This window comes from Poeciliopsis prolifica, unplaced genomic scaffold (genome assembly GCF_027474105.1).
Source record: "Poeciliopsis prolifica strain line A6 unplaced genomic scaffold, Auburn_PproV2 SCAFFOLD076, whole genome shotgun sequence".
In the NCBI taxonomy this organism is placed as follows: domain Eukaryota; kingdom Metazoa; phylum Chordata; class Actinopteri; order Cyprinodontiformes; family Poeciliidae; genus Poeciliopsis; species Poeciliopsis prolifica.
The window spans coordinates 48965-67827 of NW_026562451.1; the positions used below are offsets into that span (position 1 = coordinate 48965).

At 36.6% G+C, this 18863-nt stretch overlaps 1 pseudogene; it reads right to left on the reverse strand.

Annotated features, from left to right (window-relative positions):
- Positions 1-16704, reverse strand: part of LOC129352472 (probable methyltransferase-like protein 24) — a 32927-nt pseudogene extending 16223 nt beyond the window's left edge.
- Between the last annotated feature and the right edge of the window lie 2159 nt (positions 16705-18863).

Here is an 18863-nt window from a genome sequence, read left to right on the forward strand (position 1 = left end):
CAGCGGTATAAATTATCATGTCTGATTTTACTGCTGAAGACTTATTCCTTTCTCCAAAAGTGATGTTTAGATACTGCAGCCCAAGTAAAAATGTTCTAATATTTCATATAAATGGTTTGAAACGATCATCCTTGAGATGTATTTGACATATTATTTGTGTTTCTTTAGTTCTGAACAATATCCTTTAAGGCCACTCACTGCCTGGTGAGGTAAATAATCATCTTCTGGGAATTCACTTGAGGTGCCTTTCTTTCTTTTCATTCAAACCACACGGATGCATTAAAAGCCATCACACTTTAATCTGTAATCACCTTGAATGCACCGAAACCCTGTGCTTTCTGCTGATAAATTATCTGACAGCCCCATATGTGTCATTTCTTCCTCCAGTGGTGCTGATCTGGAATCTGCTAGGGCACAGCCTCAGCTATAAAGAATTAATGGCTGCAGAACCTTAGCAGCCATTTGGCTTTTTGGCATTTAGTCTTAAGCTGATCTCCAGACTGTCACATTTCTGAAGACATGCCACTTGTCGTTTCTCCCCCCCTATCTGCATTTTATCCATTACTTTTTGTGATTCTTTAAACTCTGTTCCTCTTCAGCTTATCCAGAAATTGTGTCATTATCTGAACAAAGACACAGTAATAAGTTGTTGGGAGAAAAAAAAATTACTGTATATGGAGCTTTTTTAGACAAATCTAATTTAGCAAAGGTTGCTGATATCTTTTATGGATATCTTAAGTTTTAGCCTACAATGAAGGAAAGAATTGTCCACACAACTGGATTGTTGAGTACATTATAAGTGTTAGGATGTCAGATTGTTCTATAGTTTGATGTGATTCTAGTTTCATTATTATTCTGTTAGTTTCTTATTTTCATTAGATCAATCTTGTTTCTGCTTTCTTTAGTTCACTTCATCCTAAGTGATTCCAATTTATTTTTTTTGTGTCCAGTTTTCCCTGGTGCTTTAGTTTAACTGTTCCTTATGCCTACTCATTCTTTAGTGTTAGATTTATTTCCTAGTCCCCTGTGTACTCTCCCTTGCCAACTTCACTTTCTCTTATTCTCTCTCTCTGTCTCGTTCTCGCCCCTCACACCTGCAGTCAGTTAGCCTTTCAGCCCAGGTTCATTGTTCCACATTCTCTCTCCCCGCACTTAAACACTTTGGATTCTCTCTTTGCTAGTTTCTCCTGCTATAACCTGTTATTGTCCCCTGTTTCTTCCCCGTATTCCCTGCTGAAATGTACAACCCAGTAGTTTGGATTTATAGCTTTTATTCTTCCCTGGCTCCCTGTGGTTTTTGTAAGTTTTTTTTTTTTTTTTTACTCCAGTCACTGATGCCTGTCATTCAGCTTTAAAATATAATTCTAACTGCAAAAAATATTTGAAATCTGTCTGATAAAGTTGACACTGATAAATAATCCCTTGCAAAAACAGGGGATGTGAACCATTGGTTCCAAACAGAATTGCTACAAAGAGACAGTAGTAAAGAAAGAGCAGTTGTACAGATGTAGAGTTCATGCATAGGTAGACAAATAACATCCACTTGTCAGTTTTTCTGGGAACGCAGAAAGCTCCCAGGCCTCTCCAATTCTGAGCTGCCCTTTTCATCTGAGTCCTACATGGACTGCTTAGCTGTCAGATCCTATACATCACTGGAGTACAAGGTTGGAACTGATCAGAGGGCTGCTTTCTGGGACAAATGACTCTTTGCGAGGTTGGAATATAGGGTAAGACACAGTTCAGTAGATATGGAGAGGAAAAGGACAATGAGATTTTTTTTATCTGTTTCTGCTTGCAGTAAATACTTGAAAGCAGTTTTCCACTGTGGGAGTCATATTAACCCAACAATTCATCCAAGCAAATATTCTGTACAGGGTTCAATATTTGAAAATCTGATCCTATATTTATTCAACTGCAACTTCCCATTCTTAAGGGATTATCATATTATAATTTTGTCCAGGCATGCATTAAACAATGAACGATTATTGGTTTTCATTGACTGAAGAATCATCGGTGAGCTGTGATGAGATTTGCATTAAGACACCAAGTTCGTTCAGGCGACAACAACTCATCAGCACCTCTGGAATGAGAGTGTTAATGAGCAGCGTTAATAACAAATGCACCAATGTGTGATATGAGCTGTGCTAATTCTATTATGTTGGAGTTAAATACCCAAAGTAATTGCAATTACTTTGGTAATTGCAATTACCAAAGTAGAAAACCTTTGCACATCGACTACAAATACACATAAATGGCAGTGGAAATCGAATACCAAGAAGCAAAATTGTCAATTGTGTTTTGCACAAAGTTTATTTGCTTGAAACCATAAAAAAATTACGGGTTTATTTTGAAATTAGAAAGCTAAGAGTGCTCAAATGAAACATTTACAGATATGAGCTTCAGAAAGTCATATGTCAAAGGAGGTGTAGCGAGACATTCAGAAGAAATTCAGAGGAAATGAAACATCTTAAACTTCAACTGAGAAGGTGGTGATAAATTGAACTTTAGGGGCATGGTAACGATGCCGACCAAAAAGAATGGTGTGCCATCTCAAGAACATTAATCAGATTAAGTACTCACTGTAGCACTTTCTCAATGAAAAATTGCAAATAATCCATAAAATTGGGCTGTAAAAATATTATTGACCAGGTCTTCAAAACGTACTTTTGTGTGATTCGTCCTATTCTTGTATTTATGTCTTCTCTTTTAGCTTATTTTTGAGAAAGTGTTCATAAAATTTTTATATGTTCTGTAGTGGTGCAGTTAGGTTTTTACCTTTTGGCAAGTGCTTGGTGTAAAAAACCTCTGTAGACTGTATATAGCTGTATTTATCTACAGTTACAGCTTTTCTGGCAGTACTTATTTATTTATATGTTAAGACATTTCAATGAACCATATTCTTGGTAATCCGACTGGTCAGTGTTACTTTTATAATACTGTGTAATCTAAAAACTTGCACAGAAAGATACTTCATCTGTCTTCTTTGCATGTTAAATATTAAATAAACATGGAATCTGGCCTTCTGCTCAATTTGCATGTTTGGATGAAGCTGTTTTTGGATGTGTGCCTTAGAGCCTGGGTGTGCAAAGGTGTGAGAAGCTAGGCCAAGCATGAATAATTCCCCAAAGACAGAAGGACGGATGAGTGAACATGAGAAGGCTGGATAAAACAAGACAGGACTGTTTGCCTCAATGTGCCAGGCGGCTAAAAAAAGGAGAGAGAAGGTGAGGGGCGGGGCTAAAAATAAAGACCGAGATGAATGCAGAAATTCTGTGAACAGAATGATTTTTGTTGCTGGTTTTGGATCTATGCCAATGTCAAAAAAGCCTTTATGCAATGATAATGTAGGATCAGCGAAATTGAAGGGACAAAATCAATGCTTGCATAAACAAATTTATATCATTTTGTCAAATTATGTGCCGAATCAAGCCACAGGTGAGTTGACTTTAGCAGGTTGGGAATAATAAAACAGGGATCGCTGCCAAATCTGCTCTGTGAAATGGTTCAGAGCCAGAAAAAGGGAGGGCTCAGAACCCCTGCTTGTTTTTGGCACTTCTCTGTTCCCATCACTGTCTAGAAGCTTTTGTTTGACATGGCCAAGCTGCACTGTTAGGACAGCGGTCTGTAACCTTAATCATCAAAGGAGTTTTTTTTTGGCCTTCTCACAGTCTGTCTGGAGCAAATGCCTCTCTGACTCATAGTAGGCACATAGGAAGGCATCTGTTCAAGAGGGCGAGCAAATTAGAAAGTTTTTTTTTAATTTTTTTTACACAGAACTAGTTTCTATTAAAACCATAAAAGCTTTCTGAGAGAATGTTGATGCCTAAAATTTTCCGGTAACAATTTATTTGACGGGTTGTGGATAAGACTGTCATGATCATGATCTGACATAAATTTGTTACAAAAGTATTACTGATTAAACTTTAAAATTATGTAGCTTTATGTTGTTAAAGTTAAAATGTAATCAGTAATACTTTTATACCAAATTTATGTCCGATTATGATTTCTTGGTTAATCACAAGTTGTCGTAACAAAGACATTTTGAATAATGTCATTTTCATATTTAAAGTATCATTATTTACCAAATGACATTTTATGACAAGTCATAAATATTCCTGAAGACTGTCATGACAGGTTATGACAGTCTTATTCACAATCCGTTAAATAAAGTGTTACAGATTTTTCCAACAGATCACAGAATATCAATGCTAGAATAACCTGTTTTTAATGCTTGTTAAAAACAGCTCAACATACCAACTTTAGTAATATATACAAAAATGGATATTATGTTGCAAAAAATGGTTTATCAATCATATTTTTTGTTCATATCTCTAACTAATGTAGTGAAAATGTAAAATTATATGAAAAAAGTTTGCTTCTGAAATGTGATGGGAAGCAACAGAAACCTAATTATTACAGATTAGGAAAAACTAGGATTATTTACTCACAGCCTGTACTGAAAGATACTTATTAATCATAATATAAACCATAATATATACTATGTTTTTTTATTTTTTTTTATTTAAGGTTACATTGGTTTTTGATTCTGTATAAAAGATTGATAAGCTATTGGATTCTGCTGGAACTCACAATATAAAAACAACATTTTTCTTTAACATGCATTGTTTTCAAATTATCTTAATTGTTTTTCAATGACAACTCAGTAAAAGATCTGAGTTGTCAGCACTGTAGGCAGCTCTGAACCTTTAGGATTCTCGTTCATGTGCGTTCATAAAAAATGCTTAAAATCTCAACCTCCTAAGATAAAGTTTTTTGACTCATTTAGGTGATTTAGAGGCTGGCTGTCAAACCAGATATGATTCTGCATTGTGCAACGTCATGGCGGGCCTGACTCATCAGCCTATTCCAGCTCACTGTCTCTCATTGAGTTGAAGAGCTCAAGGAATGTAAGAGAATTAAATCAGGGGATTACGATGATCCTTTTTTCTTATTAAAGGCAATAATCCTGAAAACGTTAATCTCAAAAGAAGAGAAGATTTTGAAGAGCTGAAAAAGTGAATGAAATGCAAACTGGAGGCGAAAGAAAATATTTGCATAGTTAGAGGCATTGATGTTTGGTTGGAGAAGAAAAAGACTGTCCATGAGCAGCAACCGCTGCTTCTCTTCTTATGAACGTCTAACATACACACAGACAGTTTATGTAAAAGAGAGATCTTGAAAAATGTCACAACTGAAAAGATCTTGGCTAAATAATGAGGGCCAGCACAAGCATTTTTTGTCATTAGTCTTGCTTTGTAGAAACAAAACTACTGCAGGTTAAAAGGCTAACTGACAAGAAATATTTTCCATTGGATTAAATGAAAACTGAAATGGAAAGTGACAAGAAGAAAAATGATGTAGCAGCATTGTTTTAATTCAACCCACTTCTGTCTTATAGATGATTTAATCATGGTTCATCATTATTATTATTTTTTTTACCAGAGATGGAATCCTGGTAATCCATGTATAGAGCTTTTATTAAAGACTATAATTTAAAAAAAAATCTATATTCTGAAACATAACTTTTTCTTGCTGTTCCTGCTTACATAGAAACTACTGTTTTCATTGCTTCTGAGCCAGATTCTTCAGAAACTTTGTTACTGGTTTTCACCATTTGTGATGCCAAGGACACTGCACCAATATAATACTTTTTCCAAGAAGTTTTATCATTCTAGTGTTTGGGGAACATTTCAAGCAAAGACAATGACTCTTGTTTTGCAGACCTATGAGGTACTTCATGGTACCATTTGCTCTGTAAAATGTTTCATTCAAGTCTGTCCCATGTATTTGTGACATAACGTGTGCTATTTGTGTTTGCAAGTTTGAAACTGTCTTTTCTAAACTCAAAAAATAAAATAGAATAACCCAAAGAAGTCAAAATTGCAACATGGAAAGATGAAGTTCGCATAGCAACCATGAGATAAGTTTCCAATATGGCTTCCACATGTGTGAAAGTTTGTCAAAGCAGCAGGAATAGATATTTTCTGATTCTGTTAGGACAGTACAATCTTTGTGCTAACTGCATTTTGTATTGTAGTCAGCACCAGCATAAAAAACATTTAGATCCCAGTGATCCCAGTGTTTCTATAAACATCTAATGAATTAGATGTTATACCCAGATCTGTTTTTTATGTCTGAGACAAAATGAAGATAACAATAATGCAGCCACCTGCTCCCTCAACACACTTCTACACTGGTACATTCAAGTAGATTCAATCAAAGCTTGTCTCTGTGCTTTTGCATTTGCTTAAATCTCTACGATAGCTTCTGCCTTCGAAGCACATTGCAGTTCAGAGCGTCATATACAATTAGACACATGAGATGCTAATCATCGCAGCACTGAATTGAATGCTACTATGCCAGATGCAAAAATATGATAATATGAACCAAGCTGCTATTGAAAAGCTGTTCTGCCCTCATTGCATCTGGCCTCCTTGGCCAGTATCTCTCGAGACAGATGGGGGTCTTATTGTTACCACTGTGCATCCCTCTGTGCAAAGCTTTCTACTCAAGTGTTTGTTCGGCTTCCTGGAAAATATCCCAGCTATGAGATCTGTCTTTGATGCCTTTTTGGGAAGAGCAGAGGGAGCACACTGAGCACCATCTGACACTTACTTCCTGAAAAGGAGCTGAAAACAGAGATCGTGTCACAGACTGACAGCCAGATGGACCGGCCGAAGGAGGCATGTAAAGTCAACGCACGGCTCATTTTGTTCCCCCATCCACTGCTTTTTTTCTTCCCAATATGTTTTGCATTTTTACATGGTTTATTGTAGCAACTGTAAACAAAAACTGAAAGCGGCAGCAGTGGTGTTCAATAAGTCATTATATGAGAAAATGTTTTCTTTAGTGTACTTAGTATCAAGCTGTGGTATCTCTAACAGCACTCAGCTGGGGTTTTTCTACCATATGTCAATTAGTCTCAAATCACTTACTGTTAATCTGATTACAGAAAGGCTGCACATACAGGATGTAGATTAGAAACATCTAATTTGTTTTCAAAAATAGACCCAACAGATTTAATTTAAAACATCTTCATCAGTTACTCTTGCCTCTCTGATTTATTTTAATCATATATTTATTAAGCCTGTTGAGCTGTCTCGCTTTGAAGTCTTTTATAATAAAATACAAGGTAAGTTTTTATGAGCTGTGTGTCTGTAGCAAATTAATAAAGTCAGGCTTCTCATGCTGTGATGCCACTGTGAGTTTTTATCCATCTAGAATTGTGAGATTAGACTTGCTTTTTGACTTTCTTGTTTTAGAGTGACTAACTACTCTAAAATACTGCAACTACTCCCTAAGGTATCTTAGCTTGCCACTATATTACCACCACCTCATTTTACTGTCACCTTTTTCAATCAGATACAATTTCATATTGGTCATGCAGTGTTACTACTTCTTCATTTGCTTTGTGCAACTTGGATAACTCAGCTTTCACACTTTACCATATCTCTCTTTTGAGGTCAGGAAATGATTCACTCTTAATGAGATGCCTGATAATCCGTCTTTTACATTGCTGTGAAGTAATTTTGATGCAGAGCCTGTTTAATCTCAATCCAGATTTAGTGAAGGCCATTGCAAATCGTTCCCCATGAACACATTAGTGCATGTGGAGGGTATAGCATATATAACCATGAGTCTTTTCTTGGCCAGCTGTTGTTCAAGAAAGTTGAAGGCAGAAAGCTGCACTGTAGGAGCTTGTACAGCCTGTTTTTGCTCTGACTACCCAAGAGCTGCAAGAACAAAATTACATCATTCTGGTTTTACAGATGGGGTTTGTGCATTTTTGCAGCTTGTTTTTTTGATGGATATTCTGGGCAGAATTATTTTCTTGAGTGCAATCCAAGAAATATGAAGTGGCTGTGCTGCAGGGACTTATGGGAGGGACCCATGAAGAGTTCCATGCTTCAGTTGTGAATAATGAAATGTTTTTGCATACATTGTTTTGGGTGATTAGGAGTGATCTCAAAAACTGTCAGAATTAGGTAGAGTGGATGATGACATGAAAAATAGGATTAGACAAAGAAAACTTAATGAAATTTAAACTTTGTAATAAGATCAGCAAACTATGCTGAGTGTTTCAAGTGGAAAATAAGGTACAGTTGTTAGCGTTCAAAGAAAACCATGTGTTTGTAAACAATTGCAGTAGTTTAACATTATTTGAAGGGAAATCTTTCTTAATGCAAGTCAAAGACCAATGAATGCAGATTGTTTCAAAAATACATTCCTGCTTTCCTGACATAATGAGTTAGAGGAGGAAGTGATGTTTTGTATGTTTTTAATAAATTGCCATTACATTTGTTATGAGAGGAACTGAAGCCCAAATGTCAATGTTCTCTTTCATATAAAGGAAGAAAGAGGCCCAGAGCTTTTGGGAATGTTTCAGACAAGGCGGACATGTCTGAAGGGAGCATTGTGTGATTTGGACTCTGGATCTGACAGCTTAACCCTTTCCCTCCTACCTTCAGTTTAAGTCTTAGCTTTTAGCATACATAATAAACCAACTGTTCCTTAAAGTGGACACAAAGCATTTAGTTTTTCCGCTGGTAGCATCTGGTTGTGATTTCCAATCATGAAAAAGTTAAAATTTTTCTAGGAACAAGATGAAAATTATGCCTAGCCTCAAGATGTCACATTTGAGCTGTTTCTGTGAGCCGTCCAGAGAGAGAAAGATTAATTGATTAACTGAAAGCTTTCTTTGTGCTGCTGCAGCCCCCATAACTTGGCACAAATTCCTTTCTGATCATCTCTTGGTCAATAAATATAAATATATTTCAATAAAGTGACCTGAAGGGGTTTTAATATAAATGTCCTATTTAATCATAATTTGGTTCAGTTTACAACAATTTGATGCTGAATTGACAGTTGTTGTATTTGACTAATGAACAAAACATTTGCATTTGATTAGGTTATCTTTCTCTCATGAAAATCTACAAACTTCTATTTCAACCAATAAGCTTTGGGTCATTGCCATTCTTGAAGACCCAAACATAATCTGCCTTAAAGAGTTCCGACTGAAAACAACCCCCTCTTTTCCAAGATTTTAAACTCTGCAACCCTCTTTATGTATGCTTTTTTGCTGATCAGCGAAACAAACTTTCCCAATCACCTGCTGCATATTTCTCCAAAAAATACCAGATATTTCTTTTCTTTCTTCAAGAGATTAGAGTTAGTGTCAAATTGAGCAAGGTGCAAAGATGTTTACAGTCAGCCATGCAAGAGCTTCATCTGTAACTCAAGAAGAATTTTCACAGGCACAACATGTTTGACACGTAGCTTACAGAAAACAAAACAACAAAAACAACAGGGAATGAGAATTAAATTTATCTTAAAAGCATAGAAAAAAAGTTCAGCATAACAGTTTGACAGTAGCAAGCACTGTAGTTAGCGTGTCATTTCAGAGCAGGGAGGGGGTGTTTGACCCAGGCGACATGTCTGGATTCTAAGCCACTAATTTCTTGTGACTCACTGCTTCCATAGTTAACAATAATGTCTGCAAACTAACTCCAGTCACACCTTTGGGATTAGATAAGTCAACCTCTCTCATTCTTTTCTAATAGTCCTCTTTCTGCCCCCATCAGTCGATATTTATTGACCAAGAGACGATCAGAAAGGAATTAGTGCCAAGTTATGCTGATTCTTCTAGTACCTGGAGAAATGGTCACTGGGTTCTGTTTTATAAATTCCACTAGGTGCTCACATGGCTGCTGGACTGTTACACACAGTCCAGGGCAATCTATTTCAGAAGAACTCTGGCACAAAGATAATGACAATGTTGTTAGTTTAAAAAAATATATACATTTAGCAATAGTTCTGCAAAAAAGAAAAATGGATGCAAATTAAAATTTGCTAATTAAAATGCTCATAGTTTTTTACTTTTAGTTGTAAGACAGATTTATTTAACATAAGTTAAAATAATTCAAACTTTGCATAAATGTGTCCACTCATTTTAAAAACATTGAGGCATTGAATGACATTTGCTCATTGCATCACTACATGATCATTTCCGTGGGCTGTCACTATTTGTCATGTCAGAATCTGGAAGGCTGTCTTAAAGAATCCATGGTTTCACTTCGTTTTATAATTCTTGGTCTCTGCTGCTGATTGTCTTGGATTTTCAGCGCATTTGACATGCGAATGGCATTTAGATTATCTGGGAGAAATCTCAGGGAAAGAATTCATGTAGAAAAAAAAACTTTGCAGTGTCCACGTTCTTGCAGTGCTTTTTCTGTGAGATAAGACTCATGACAGTGAATGCATTTCAAAGGTTTTTATATGAAGAAATCAAAATTGTTAAACATTTTTTATTGATAGATTGTGAAGCGAGTGTCATAGAAGAAGCGTAAATTAAGTTGAATAAAACATGGGGACTAAAATGTTGTATACTATTTTAGGTACGATTAGTTCTTTGCAAAATCTGTTTAATTTCAAATCTTTTTTCAGATGAGTTAAACTACTATGCAGGAGAGAACCTAAAAATTCTGACTTTGAAGACAGACATATAAGTCTTTTTAGAAATGTCTCATACTGTAAGTAGATTCCATATCAATGATGTTGAGAAACAAAATACAGAGAATTAAAACACTCTGCAGCATCCAAGAAGACAAAGAATCAACTCAGTGCAGTATTCTACGTGATGCAGAAAACTTTGGAGCGGAACCGCCCTTATCTAATTATTCAGTGTGGCTTGTAGCATCTGACTTCCTATCTGGCATCATCAATTTAAAAATCTGAAAAATCCATACCAGGCTGGTTCTCCTTTTTCATTTGCAACCTTTGAGACTTCAAACACTGCTGTTGCATTTTGTCAAATCACCACCACCTTCAATGTTTTGCTTCAAAATTTTACATGACAGAGCAAGATGAAGTATGGTATAAATTGTGGAAAATGGCACATCGTTTTTCAAAGAGTATTCAAATCAAACGTTAAAGAGTGAAATATATTTTTATTCAACCCCCTTAATTCTGTAATTTAAAAGGAGCTGCAAAGATCCTCAGCTCAGCTGACAGAATCTATTGACTGGACAAGCTAATTTTGCATTTCTCAAATCTGGGCTATGAGGTAAGGAGAAAGCCCTTGTTGAAAAGAAGCTGAATATGTCTTTCTTAAAGTGTTCACCACATTAAAATCGTCCATCCAGTCATTCTCTGTACACAGCCAAGATAAAGGAGTGACCCTTAAAAGCAGTTTGTTGGCTTAAATCCAACTAAGCATTTCTGGAAACCTGAAAATCTGTTGATGCTTCTCATCAAACTGTACTGAACTAATGAAACTCTGCAGAGAATGTTCTTCAATATTAAGTCTTGGATGTGAAGAATTTTTGCACCTATTGTTCATGTTTTCTTTAAATACATTTTCAAAAATATCTGAAAACATGTTTCACTTTGACATTACGTGCTATTTTGTCTCCATGTAACTTCTGTTTCATTCATATCAGTTTTAGAATGAGACTTACAGAGGAAGTGAATGGGGTTGCAATGTGGCACCAGTGTGTGTGTAATACCAACAGAAATGAGAAAAAGAACAAAACTTCCAAGTGTAATACTAGCAAGGGTTAGATACAAACGTAAATTTAGATATTGATCACTCAGAATGTCTGCTCCACTGATGTAAATCAAATCCTCCACTGAGCAGAAAGGGGATGTTGAGCTGCTGAGACAAAGGTAAGGTTCTGCAGGAGGTTGTCAGTGTTGAAGCTGTTCATACTTTAGTTGGGGTAGTCATTGCTTTGATCCAGGATACGGTTTTTGGAGAGAAAAGAATGTCTCAGCACAGACTGCACGTCAAATAAAACAAATGCAACTGGCAGCCAGATTTTATATGGTGAAATACAGAAGATCTGGAAGAGCTTAAGCATTTCTCTCATTAAATAAGAGTGGGGATTTTCTTATCTACTCAAAATCCCCACCAAATAGGGTCATCAGACATGATAGACAGAGATAGTTTTATTTATACTTCCACTGGTTTCATGTTATGGAAGAGGAAAACTTTGCAAAATTCAAAGCAATCTCTTACTCTTCTGCTGATAAGTTCCATATAAGGCTGAGTTCGGTAGCGTTGATCCAACTTTGGCTCATGAAAATAAAGCAAAAAAAAAAAAAAACAGCACCTTCTCCAAAAAATAACAGGAAATCACCAAAAAAATCATATACTTTCCCTCTATTATCACAGGAAAGGACTGCCAAGATGGTACTGATCCCTCAGTTTGTTTCTATTTAAATTTATTGCATCAAAAGTTCTCCTAGCCGCAAAGCAGCGACTAAATCCCATTTTCATGGAGTGACTGGTGCCTATTTACATTGCTCATTGGAAAAGAACAGACCCTCTAGATAAGTTTCCAGTCCATCACACAGCAATACTCAGACACACAGGACCAACAACTATTCAACAGTGTCTAATCAACATAAGTGATATTTTTGAAGTGATGGCAGGACACTGAAATACCCAGAAAACTCATAAACATGAGCAGAAGGAACGTGGAAACTCCTTACAGAATTTAAACCTTCTACTTGCAAGGGAACACAGATCTACTGTATTTTTCTCAATCAGATAATGTTGTTCATTTTTGTTTAACGTTATTCTCAGAAAGACATCCAACCACTCTATTCTTCAAGTTTTTTTGCAGTAATAATCTCACATTAACATATTCCTAATAAAGTCTGGCTTTTGTCTTTAGAATGTATTTAAATGAAGTTTTTTAAAAAGAATTTCATTGGATTATTCTACGATAAATATACTATCATTAATCAGTTACTTCACAGCTTATAGAGGCATTTTATGTGTAGGCACCATATTTTCTAAGTGTGTCATGTTTACCTATGTGTTGTGTATCAAGCTGTATATTTGTTTCCACCAAAGAGTACTGCAGGCATTTAAATGTACAGGCAAATACAGCCTCTCTTGTTTCTTTTGGTCCTCACTTCCCCCATCAAACAAGGGTAAGGTTGCATCTCTATACCTGCTGTTGGCAGAAAGTGACAGCAGTGCAGACAAGGAAAGCAAAGGCCTTTAAATCAAGATGTCATGTGGTCACTTCTCATGACCCTGTAGCTTCCCAGCAGCTGTTTCCTTTCAGGCTAGTGTTTCATCCAGACCAGGAGAAGTTCACTGAAGTGTGTAGGCACCATATTTTCTAAGTGTGTCATTGCGTGTGCGTGTGTGTGTGTTTCTGCAACGTTAGAGCAGCACTCTGTTTATCACTGTATGTAAGTCAGCGGCTGAGTCATCAGCTTCTCTTCTCTTTTTGCCGTCTCTTCTGCTCCCTTTCTTTCCGTTGTTGTCGCTGCTGTTGGTGCCAACACATCTCACGTTTGTCTATAATGTCCCAATTCATCCCTCTCATCTTTCCCCAGTGTTTAAGAAAGCCCATGTGAAGTAAATGATTAAAGAAGACGTCTTTGTATTTATTTGAGTGTCTGAGAGCTAAGAAAATAGATTTCCTTAAGATTGATTTTCTCAAAAAAGAACCCCCTAGCAGTCTCTTTTAAACGCACACATACACACACCAACACACGCAGAGTTCATTATTGAAGACAGCATTTGTCAGCTCAGCTTGTCCTGTCATCTTTCAACGCTACATGCTCCAGAGTGGAAGTTTGAAAATAAGTTTTCCTGCCCTATTTTGTACAGGTCTGCTGATGTTTTTGGAGAAGCAGTTACACATTGTATTTTTATTACATATGTGTATAAGTACTGTCAATCAAAAAGCTACGCATCTGCAGTAGGTATATAATATATCTGATAACTATACTTTCAATATATTTAAATGCGTTTACTTAAATAAGCATATTAATCCTCAATGCTTTAGCAGATTTTTACAGCTATGGAATATACTTATCTTTCTTAAAACAGTGTATCTAAGTAAAAGACTTGTAAAATTTCTCAAATTCTTTTGCACTTATGCTGCCGGCATTGTGTGATTTTATGTGGATTTTTTTACATAAATGAATGTATTTATTGCAAAAGCATTTGTCCCTGTTGAACTTTATATTTTGTCACCTTACGCAAAAGACAGACATAGAAAGATTTTTATTGTCATTCAATTGTAAATTTAATAATGTACACATTGGATTTTATTTGGATTTCATTTCGTAGAGCAACTAAAAATGCATTGCAAATGAAAATCTGAAAGATGTGGTGTGAATTTAAAGCCCTCTTTAATCTGATTTCCCTAAATAAAATATAGTGCAACCTTCAGAATAATATATTTAGTACATAAAATATAGATTTGTGTATTTTAATCTCAGCAGATGTAGTACATTTCAGTAGTGCTGCTGTTATTTGAAGGAATAAAATTAGGTTGAATCTTCACATTCAATCCTTAAATGCCTATCATCCTCCTTCCAAAACATCAACTTTGCTTTGCAGCTTATTATTTTATCTGCTATGCATGAAATAATGGTGAAGAAATAAGAAGTGGACACAAAATGAGAAGTGTGTTCCCATGACACAAGACTCGAAAAAGCAAGAGAGAGGATGAGAGTGGGGAGTGCTAAACATGGCAGAGCAAAAGAGGTGCTGTGATCTTCAAGATGAGAGCCTAAGGGGAGTGAAGAGAAGGAGAAATGAAAGTAGTGAAAAAGAAACACTTAAAGAGGAGCAACACATGACAGAATTTCTTCTGAGGCCCCTCCGAGGCATCTTACGAGGCAAAATTTGAGTTAAGAATCAGAGAAAATCAGCATATGGCATTCTTGTATTATTGATGGCGTGTGCATGTGCTCATCTCACATTGCAGCATGATAGCCTTGCGGTGATTTTTGTGGCATTTAAAACTCACCGTTGCTCATGTGTCTCGAGGTATTTTAGGTTGTAAAAGATTAAAAGGCAAAACTCGAATGGGTGGGGAATGCTTTAAAGAACATAATAAGGAAAAGCAGTGGAGTGGAATGAAAGGAGGCAAGATCGGGATAGGGCAAGGGCGAGCTTGCCATGTGTGTTTGAGTGATTGTGCATCTTGTGTGAAGGGATGGGACGGGAAACCAAAGGAAGATGAATGGATGAGGAGATTAAACAATCACATAAAAAGACATGAAGAGGGTCTAAAAACAAAGGAGTTCACGTCTCACAAAGTTACCAGGTTCAACCTCCTGAAGTTTGTGTGTGTGAAGTTTGTGTGTGTGAGCTGTTTGTTCCAGAAGACACTGCATTTTAACAGATCTTTACAAGGGATCTTGTAGCTGATACACAGTGTATGAGTTGCATTGTTTTGCAAGAAATGCTCAGACCGCTTCCACTTTTTGACATGTTACTGAAACTCACAATGTTTGGCTTAGCAAGGTTTTCACAGAATAAAGTCAGGACAGTGAATACATTGCACAGTGGAGTACAATTCATTCAACCCCTCTTTTCTATGACACCGCTGTTTACAATGGAGGAGAAAAACACAGCCTTCAAAGTCACAAATCAGGGCTATTTGGAAGAGTGGCAAGAAGAGAGCTATTGATAAATGGTAGGTCATAGTATGACTGATTTAAAATTTACCTCAAGACATGTAGGAATAATCCAAACACGTGCAAGAATGCTTTCAAATTTTATGCAAACTACTATGTGAGGTTGAAAACTTACACTAAAAATTCTTCTGGACACTCCGTCACCGCAAACATACCTGGAGCAGCATCATGCTGTGGGGTTTTCTTTTCCCTTAACAGGAATAAAGTGACTGGAAAACTTGAGGCTATATGTATCAACACACCTAAATCCAATGAAAAATTTGTGGCAAGACTTAGAAAATTGGTTTTCTCAGATGCTCTCCAATAAATATGACTGAATTTGGGCTATTTTACAATTGAAAAAATTTAGCTTCTGGTTGTTCAAAGCCAGTAAAAAAGTTCCCCTGGCAGACTTGCTGCTGTTATTACAGCAAGAGGAAGCTCAATAATACTGACTCAGCAGAATTGAATACAAAAGCTTCACACTTTCCAGATTTATTTAGAGAGAATGGAAAAACATAATGATAATACTTTCATTGTCTAACCCCATAAAGTCCCAGTGAAATACACTGAAATTTATTTTGGAATGACAATATCATGCTAAGAAATTCAAAAAGTATAATTGTGCAAAGCTATTCATGCATGCTAATCCATACCTGTTTAAGCGCTTGACATTTCTCAACAAAAAAAATAAATACTGAGCTTTGAAGAAACTAAAAGCAGAATGACAAACCCTTCCTTGAAGCTTTTCTAAGAGAACATTGAACATGCATTGATTCTGCTGACTGTTCTTCCTTCATCATCGCCCTCTTGGGATTAGCAAGTGATTCACAGAGATGAAGCAAATAGGCCACACTGACCCACTTGTTAGATTGATAACACTGAATTAGGATCCAATGTGGTCACAATTATAATCTCACTGCAATCAAGACCATACCTTTCTGTGAGGATTGAGAGGTGGGCAGCATGGTGTCAGCAGCTGTTCTTTGTCCACGTTTTGCTTCCTGACCTGACCGTCCTTGATGAGTGCGTGGAGATAAGATGTTCTGCTTTCAAAGTCTTTATCCTGTTTGTTCCCTGGGCCATGTTTCATCCTGGGTTGTTGGTCCTGGTTCAGGTCATGCTGGGTGGATGTCCCAAAGCTGAGGGTGGGGGGGAGCTCTGCCAGCTGGTTTCCAGGTAAACGATGTGAATGCACCAGCACAGTGCTGTAAGCAGAACAGCCAAACGCAGGAGCAATCCCATGTTCACTTTCTCTCTGCACATGCCCATCTGGTCTGTCTGGTTCTATTTACTCCATCTTTTTGCTTACTTTTTGCTGTTTTTATCCCATCTTCCATTCCCCTCTTGAGATCTCCGTAAAAGAGTTATTGAATCTCTAACAATTCAAGATGACTTCTGTTCAGACTCAAACTCACGCACAAGTATGCATCCTCTCAAGCAGGACCGTGTTCATCTTAATGACGCATTCCTGAAAGCAGATTCTGTTGCACATGTGTGCAGTCCACTGAACGTTTTGGTACCTCCCTCCTCAAGTTCACAAGCCCCACTTTTAGCAAACACACACCCCTCTTCTTGCTCGTCTTAGTCTCACTGTCAGGCTACCATCACATAAATACACACACAGACACACCTCTGTGTGTGTGCCCCCTTCATGGAGTTTCTTCTCCCCCCCATTTCATCTCGGGTTTCTTAAAAACTCCAGATATGGGCAGGGCCAACTAATCAGCTCCAGCTTTAAACAGGACTTTCTCGGCCTCTGTTGGTTGTCCCGTTGACTGACGATGGCTAGTTATTGCATCACATTCCTCACATTCATTCTCAAGTTTACTGTTTTCTTTCAGGCACATAAATAAAGATGTAAGTTTGATTAAGAATGCATTAAAATGTGTTTCTTGTTGTATCACCCTGAGATTTTGTAATTAGAGAAAATGAACCACTTCATCATAATTATTATATGTGCTTCTATCAATATATTTTCTCAAAATATTTTTGTTCTTCTGTAATTAACCTCCTCGATGAAATTCAATATGCATTGGTTTTGCAGTAATAGCAAAACAGAATTTATAGCTTTAAGTATCTTTATGTATTTACAATTGTTGCATTATCTATTACTATCATTACTGATGTTTTGTGTAGCACCATTAATAACAAAGTTTTGCACTGTTTCTACTTGTGGAACTAGTTTTAAATGCCCGTATGTGAAGAACTTACTAGGGCCTAAAATAGAGAATTATGTTTTAGATGGAGGAAAGAACCTCCATCCAATGTATATTTTTAATACTTCTGGACTGAAATCCAACGAGGTTTGTGCTGACAATAAAGTTGATTTGCTCCAACTGTTAAAACTCACTGACTAACTTGATTTTGAACATCATCTCACAATAGCTCTTTGATGCCCCCTTGAGGTAGAGGAAAACATGTCCAACAAAATCATGGTCAACTCATCTGATACATTAGACTTGGAGATCAAGCTGAGATTTTAATGTTTGATTGAGATTAATAAAAAATGTTTAGCTACTATTTAAACAGAAAACATGACTAGACTATTATGCAGTTTGAGATTTAAAGAAAAGAAAGCAAGTTAATCAATTTGCCATATTCTTAGTGATCTTTATTGATTACATTTATCTACCCTCCTTCTTGTGGTGTGTAATCATCAAAGACTACACATTGTGTGGTTAAGCTCCATGCAAACTACATATGGCAAACCATATGTAGTTTTCAATTTTACCTCTTATTGGAGTTTGGCATAATGCAACTGATTTTCTTCTATAAAAAATGACAAGCTCTGCTGCCACCAGGTGTTACAATGATAGCAAATTTTTGCTCCCATATGGAATGCATTAAAACATCACTTCAGGTTGTAAATGTCCAATGCAATGCAGGTCAGCCCAAAAACACAACAGATGATGGACATTTTTCTCCTTGAGGTTGTCTTAAGTATTTTTTTAAATCAATGTATGGTGTACAATTATTAAATATGAAATAGTTATGGATTTTTTTGCTTTTACTAGATATTGTAAATTGTACTTGATTTGTTTTCCTTGCAATTCAACTTAACACAAAAAGAAAGTCAAGTGTGCTGCTAAAGTGTTTTAATTGAATATTTTTTTCAAAAGTCTAGACATTTAACTTTTTACATAGCATTACAACAATTAACATACAGAAATAATTTAGTCTGCAACACAAAATGGGCCTTGATAATTTACCAAAACACAACAGTTGTGCCAGATTTGATTGACAGTTCCTATTAAAGTGAGAGACACCGGGGAATCCCAGATGTGGTTGCACTTTACTCTAGCGATTGCTCGCTCTACAATGATCCGCAGACGAGCAATGGTCTGGTCTCCTCTGTCTCTTCCTTGCTGAACTAACCAGGATGCCTAAATGGTGGAATGATGAGTTTGGCACCAACTTCATGAAGGAGG